The sequence below is a fragment of the Rosa chinensis genome, chromosome 5 (genome assembly GCF_002994745.2).
Source record: "Rosa chinensis cultivar Old Blush chromosome 5, RchiOBHm-V2, whole genome shotgun sequence".
Classification (NCBI taxonomy): domain Eukaryota; kingdom Viridiplantae; phylum Streptophyta; class Magnoliopsida; order Rosales; family Rosaceae; genus Rosa; species Rosa chinensis.
This window is the reverse complement of record NC_037092.1, coordinates 8,422,336-8,430,032: the sequence shown is the minus strand read 5'-3', so window position 1 is coordinate 8,430,032 and position 7,697 is coordinate 8,422,336. Positions and strand designations below refer to the sequence as shown.

The window sequence follows — 7,697 nt, the reverse complement described above, 5'->3', positions numbered from 1 at the left end:
TCGGAGACGCCTCATTCTGCTCACTTTTAGCAATTTTTTTGTGGCCTTGTTGCTTTTGATAGTAATAAAAGAATGAGAGGGCAAAACTCTAGCTGACACAGGTTTAGTACTCAACAAATTATTGTTGAGACCTTGATCTCTAGTCGCTTCCATCGCTCCATTTCAATGATTATCGTGTGTCGGACACAAGGATTGTTTTGGCTCCCTCGAATAAGTTCACACCATATTCTATAAGCATATATAGAACAAGAAAACACAAATTCTGGAGCTCGACAATGAAATGTAAGAAATCAAATATTATAAACTCATTTTGAAGTTAATGTCCCTAAATCCACAATTCTGAACCCTGTGCCGCCCAAAGCCCACACTTCCTAGTCAATTGGAAAATAAATTATTAGGTCAACTATAATTATACAGAAAGCATATGACCTCTGGCTGCATGCATATCAAATTGGGGTCATAAATGATGAACAAGGCCATCAGCAATGGCCCCTACATGGGGCGGCTCGGCCTATGTCCATCCTATGAAGACGCTCACCGAACTTTCGTTTCTTTGCTGCTAGTTTCTCAATCTTAAATGATACTAGCACAAACACACACTCAATAATGCATTTTTAAAATGAAGCATACAATTTAAAATTTAATCATAGTGACCATGGCAGAAATATTGGCTTTTTATTTTTAATATTTCAATATTCAATGAATCAAGGTTAAAATGTTAAATAGAGAAAAGTCAGCCAAAATCAAGCAAGTTTCTCAAACCAACAATTTCACAACTATTTATAGATAGGTAATAAGGATGGACATCCTGAATTCCTAAAGATAAAAGCTTTTTTTTTTTTTTTTTTTTTGAGAATAATAGTAAACCATTTTATTAATAATAAACATAAGAAAAATTACAACTTAAAGATGTAGAAACTACATCAAAATATAAAATAATAAGGGAAATACTAGATGCAATAAAGCATCGAAAATAAAACTTAACAAAGGTACGAAGGGATGCAATTAAGCATTTGATGACGCCCAGAACAGAGTTTGGGCTGTGTAAAACCGTACCAATAGTATGGCCGACCATGCTTCCACGCATATAAATACGTCGAATAGAGAGTAACCTTCTATCAAGATAACCGCCGATAGTGTGACCGACCTTGCCCACTCTACACAAAATAATACGCCGAGTAGAGAGCAATCTTCTACCTAAGTTGCCGCAATTCCAGTTCCAAAGTATAGCAGGAAACAGCGTCCCGAAAAAGTCTCCTGGGTCCCAAATGCGGATCCAAACAGAATATAAGGCCAAACAAAGGCCCATCTTGAATGACCCAAACAAAAAGAAGCCCAGAATCCGTTGGGCACCCAAACCTGCCCTAACCTCCCCTGTTCCGCCATCCCTTGCCGGAGAAAACCAGACCCAGTTCCGGCCGCTCGACTCAATACGTCGCCGCCTACCCCACCAGCCTTGGGGCGATTCCCATGAAGAACCAGAGGAAGGTTGTTTCTCAGCCTGACCTAACCCCTTTTGATCAAAGCTGCAGGGCAGCGAACACCAAAGCCACACCCATATTCCGGCCGCCACATGGATCTCGGCCCCCGACAATTGCACCATCGCCCGACGTCGGAGAACCCGATCCTTCCAGCATGACTCCACCCACCTCCACCAGATGTAGCGCAGGTCCAACCGAAAGTCCAGGCACTGCTCCACTCCGATCGCCACTCCAATGCACAACTGGATCGACAACCGGCCATCACGATCCCTTCACTCGCCCCCAGTCCAGATCCGCACACCGTCGACTTGAGCCGTGCCCGAGATGGCCGAAGACGTCCGACTCTCGGATCTGTCCTGCCCGAGATTTTCCAGTCACCAACAATCCCCAATCTAAATGGACGATGAACCGAAAGCAACCTCAAGGCCTAGATCAAACCAATCTGAGGAGGAATGAACGAAGTCACTTCAACACAAGGTTCTAAAAAACGGTCTAGGAGGCGCCTAGGCGCTAGGCGTCAGCATCCCGTTCCGATTTTGGCCTGGGCGAAGTGGTTAGGCATTGAGCCTCCAGGCAGCCGCCTAGGTGGGTTAGGCGGAGGTAGGCGGACTTGTTGGGCGCTGGGCGCTGAATTTTTTATATTTTTTTTTCTTTTGATTCTGGCCAGGTATCAAAAGGATGAAGAACAGAAGAAGAAGATTCAAAACTCAAAATCATTTAGAGACTACCCTCTGAACTGAAACCCAGTCCTCCACTAAACTCTTGATTCAAAATTGACAACCCAACGCCGGCGACTTGATTGACAGTGGTGGTTCCGGTGATGAACCCGATGAGAGAGAAAGCTAGAGACCAAAATTCAAATCTTGAGTCTGAACCCGATGACTGGAGCTTTCCTTGGTGAAGGCAGCGAAGATCTTAGGTGCTTGGTTGTCAATTTTGGCGAGAGAAAGAAGAAGGATGAAGAGAGATCGAGGTAGAAGACGAGAGACTGCAGAGAGGAAAATGGGAGAGTTCACGAAGAAGAAAGCAGATTTTTCTAATCACACTTAATTGGAAAATGACAATTATGTCCTTACACTAATTAATATAATTACAATCAATAACACTGATAAGAGAGTGGAGATAATTAAAACTAAAAGAAAAAAAAGAAAAAAGCACACACTTGTTTATATATATATATATATATATATTATAAAAATAAAATAAAGTAATAATAAAAAATCCCGAGCTACCGCCCGACTAGCGCCTAACATTTTTTAAAACCTTGCTTCAACACGGGTCAAGGACCTCGACGTCTTGGAGAATAACAGATAAAGGGAGGAGACGGCCTGGACCGTACTCGATGGCTACGACACCAGGGGAAGTGTCGGAAATTTGCTCCATTGGAAATGGAGGAAGTTGCAGAAACGCATACCCAAGGGCGGCGTTCTCTCAAACTGTTTGCGTTGTGATTTTTTAGTTCTTTTTCTCTGAGACTACTCCTAAAGATAAAAGCTAGCCAGCCTGCAACGAAGAGGACGAAAAGATAAGTTGCAAACAACAAATTGAATCAATTTCAATCAATTCAAAAATAAATGCGGTGAAGAACTAAAGCAAAGGTCATATACATAGCATATAATAAAAGTTAGAGCCATGTGAACTCAATTAAGAACAAAAGAGAAAGGGACATATCCAACAATTGAGAACAAGATAGGTATATATGGAAGGTAAAATCTTGCCTTATCGGTATCCCACGAACTTTTGAGAAAGAAAATTGTCAATTAGATTAATGCAAAAATTAAAAAGGTAATATATGCATTCATGAACACACGATGATAACAACGATTAAGAAGGGATGGTGGTAATTTTTCTCCGGTTATGGAGGAAGAAGGCTGGGAGAGAGGTGGGGTGTGTGTGTTTAAGTGTAGCAAGATCGAAGTTTGGTGGTGGGAAGTTGATTTTTCTTTCGTCGGAGTTTGATCGTGGTGCTGGTGCGTTGGATTGCTTGATGATATGGTGGCCAGGGCTGCAAGGTCAGCGGTGTGGCAAGGGATGCAGAGGTTCGTCACTCCACAGTGACGGTCGTCGCTTGGATGGGAGGCGGCTACTGGTAGCGGCCCTGAGGCTCGATTAGTGGTTGGAACTTCGTGATCAATAGCGGATCAGAGTTTGCAGTCGTTTTCTGGCCATTTGGATTTGTACGTGCTTCAATGGCGCGACGGGCAAGGCTGCTGGATGGGAGAACTGGTGGCGAAGGTTTAATGGAGGTCGGACGGCATCGCTCAGCATGGTGGTCAGCGGCGATGGTGCATGGCAGAATGGTGGCGATGGTGGCGGCTACTTAGTAGATGCGGCGGCGTGGATGGCAAAGGCGGTATGATTAGGGTTATGGCTCTGTCCTATGTTTTGGGCTGGAGTTTGTATCAGTTGGGCTTGGGCTCCATTGGGTGGGCTTGAGATGCAAGTTTTGGTTTTTACATTTCCTTTTATCTTGAAAGGATTCCTTTTCTTTTTTAAGAAGGAATTCGTATGCCTTCAGTTTGGAGGAAAATGTTGCTAAGGGCCCCCTATTGTATCTCTGCTATTTTATTCCTTCTTCAGTAGTGTATGGTGTATTTCTGGATGTGATTAAGCTTCTTAGCCTAAAATGGTCGAATTACTTTAGTAATGACTATATAACAATTCTTATGATTAAGGAGGTATTAGTTGACTATTCCTCTAAAAAATGATTAAGAAGGTATTATGTGTAATTTTGCTAAAGTTCAATATTAGTTGACTATTCCTCTAAAAAATACTTAAGAAGGTGTGATTAGAAGAAAAAACTTATCGCCTCCAACGAATTTCTTTTTGGGTATGAATTTTCTTCTTGAATATTTGAGCATGCACTGAGTCTATGGAAATATATCAAGAGAAAGAATGGAGGTTGATGAAAGTGGGACAGAACCGTTGCCATGAATGTGGGACTGTGGGAGGTGCAGGAATGGGTTCTGAATTTTTTTTAAATAAAAAGTGGGCAGTTTTTCATAGGAGTTGGTAGCTTTTCCCACATACTTATCTGGTTTATTTTGGACAAATGTACTTATTTGTTTCAAAATTTCACCATTATTTTTTCTTTTTCAATTTTTCTATTTATTTTATACTTTGACCATATTATCCCTATCTTTTTTATGAGTAGTAAAGTTTTTTAATATTTCAAGGTTATATTGGTACATCTTTTCTGTTTTGGCTGATAAAACGTCTTATAAAAGAGAATATAAATATAAATAGTATCACAGTTTGGAGAGCAACCCTTCGTTGAAATAACTATTATTCTTCTTCACCAAAAAAAATATGAAACGTATGTTTTGCCTAAACGAGCTAATGACAAATTCTTCATCATTTCATAGCCTATAAAATGCCCACCTCGATCGGCTTTCATTCTCTGCCATCAGCTTCTTAATCATAATTGATTATATGCTTTACATAAGTCTAAACTGAGGATTTCTATTTTCGTTTTGTTATTGAAATGGCTTTTCAGGTGAAACCAGTGGCTGCGGTAATTGCTTTATCTTTGGTCATAAACATGCAACAACATTCTTCTTGTGTTAATGGAGTGCCAAAAGTACCTTGTTTCTTCATTTTTGGAGACTCGCTCGCTGACAATGGCAACAACAACTTGCTTGATTCTTTGGCTAAAGTCAACTACACACCGTATGGTATCGACTTCGCCGGTGGCGCAACTGGAAGATTTACCAACGGTCGAACCACCATTGATATATTATGTATGCACTTTTTTTTTTATCGAGATCACATGATATCCTCAAAAATTTTTAGATCCTTAAACTAATCCATAACAGGGTGTCATATCATAACGCTTCCTAGTTCCCCCCTCCCATCAAGAATAGATTGAATTTAATTTCAATCAGCATCGGCGAGATTCAAACCCAGATGTAAGGAATCAGCATGGTGGGATTCGAATTCAGGTGTGGGGTTTGACACCTGGAGGCTCTTAGCAACTTGATCACATGTGGTGTTACGCTTATGCACCTCTTCTTTAATTGCCCTCATTTTCAATTCTACAGTTATTTATATACATGCAGGACGTTACAGACTTAATTTTGAGTTGCTGTGATTCTAATCATTTCTATAGCTAATATTCCCAATTTAATTGTCTGAATTGGTGGTGAAGTTTGCTTTGTGCTCTCTAAAAGAGTACATAAATGACATTATCTTCTCCTACATTATGGGACCCTTTTTTCTGCTAAGCATGTTGGCATTATTTATCTACGTGTCGTTTAAGCATTAATCCTTCTAATTAACATGGTATCATAGTTTAAAAGACCATGGTTCAAAACCTCAAATCCCATTTAGAACTTATTTCCACTAATTTCATGTAGAAAGGGGATGCACCTATAGGCCATGCCATATATGTACGTAGCTTAAGCTTTAGGGGTTTAGCAGTACATATTAAGACTTATGCTTGATTGTGCACCCACTATCTCTGACTTAAGCTTTTGGATTACTTTAGTAGTTGTGCAATAAAAACAAATATAACACTTGTATATGCTAATGAAATTTTCTAATTACAGCTCAACTTCTGGGTTTTGACAACTACATTAATTCCACCATCTGTCTTGCTTAATAGCTCTGACATACTCAAAGGACTGAACTATGCTTCTGGTGCAGCAGGAATTCGCGAAGAAAGTGGGAGGCAATTGGTACTTAATACTCAATTCTCCATGAAATCTGCATTTGGCACACTTTGAAGTGTCCAGATATATATCTTAGTTGTTCTTACTTTGCAGGGTGCAACAATCAGCATGGACGGACAGTTAAAGAATCACGAGATTACAATCTCCCGGATAGCTGACATACGTGGAGAGAAGAGGGCTAAAAACAACGTAAACAGGTCCTTACATTCAGGTGTAAAACAGTGGTTGGCCAAAAAACACTTGAGCGAGTGCTTATATTCAGTTGGAATGGGCAGTAATGACTACATCAACAATTACTTTTTGCCTCAGTACTATGACTCCAGTAAAAAGTTTACCACTGAGCAGTATGCTGAAGCTCTTATCAAACAATATTCTGAGCGAATAAAGGTAAGTAGTAATTATGTAATTAAACAGCAATAAAGGTAAATACATTTACGTACCTTAATACATGTCATTGACTACAATTAAATTAACAACCAATTTTGAAAAAATTCTTTGGTTCTTATTGTGTTTATGTAGAAGTTGTACAATTATGGAGCAAGGAAGGTGGTTTTGGTTGGAGTGGGACTAATAGGCTGCACCCCAACTGCAATTTCTGCCCGCAAAAATGGGTCTGCATGTGTAGACATAATGAACCTTGCAGCTCAACAATTTAACCAAAGGCAACAAAAATTTAACAGATGCCAAATTCATCTATATTAACAGCTTTGAACTGGGTTCTGGAAATCCTGCAGCTGCTGGTACGTAGTCTGACATATTATGCAGTCAAACCATGAAAATAAGCTTGAGTGTTCATAGATCCAATCAATGGTTTGAATTTATTATGACAACATAATATGTTTTACTATTTCATTTGAAATATTTCGTACTCTATTTCTAATATGCCATGGTTTCATCACAAGATATGTAAAAGTGAATTTTTATTTTGTTTGCAGGATTCAAGGTTTCGAACGTTGGGTGTTGTACGTTAAATGAAGTTGGCCAATGTAAACTTCACCAAATTCCATGCAAGAATAGGAATGAGTATGTGTTTTGGGACGGATTCCACCCTACAGAAGCCGCGAACCGAATCACTGCAATCAGATCATACACTAATGCTATTAATCCTGCAGACACTTATCCAATGGACATCAGCCACCTTGCTCAGCTAAAAATTAATCATAGATTATCTGCTTATTAGAAATCATGCAAAATTGCAATCAGATACAAATAAGGCAACTTTTCTTTGCGCTCTGAGTTAGTTATTGTCTTACACTAGCATGGATGCCCGCGCTTTGCTGCGGGAATTATTGTTATATGTTATTGCAACAATTGGGTCCTTGACCCAAAGCACCAGAATAAGGAAAAATTATCCCACTTACCCCAGTAACAGATTTTTATTTCCACATACACAATTTAACATGAAATGACCATTTCGCCCTTAAACCAATTAAAGAGTTACAATGACTGCCATCAACATCAATCTCTCTCTCTCTCTCTCTCTCTCTCTCTCTCTCTCTCTCTCTCTCTCTCTCTCTCTCTCTCTCTCTCTCTCTCTCTCTCTCTC

The 7,697-nt window shown here is 39.8% G+C and overlaps 1 pseudogene; it reads left to right on the top strand.

Moving 5' to 3' along the window:
• The first annotated feature begins 4,965 nt into the window (after nt 1-4,965).
• LOC112203058 lies at nt 4,966-7,377 on the top strand (annotated as a pseudogene).
• The last annotated feature ends 320 nt before the right edge of the window (nt 7,378-7,697 follow it).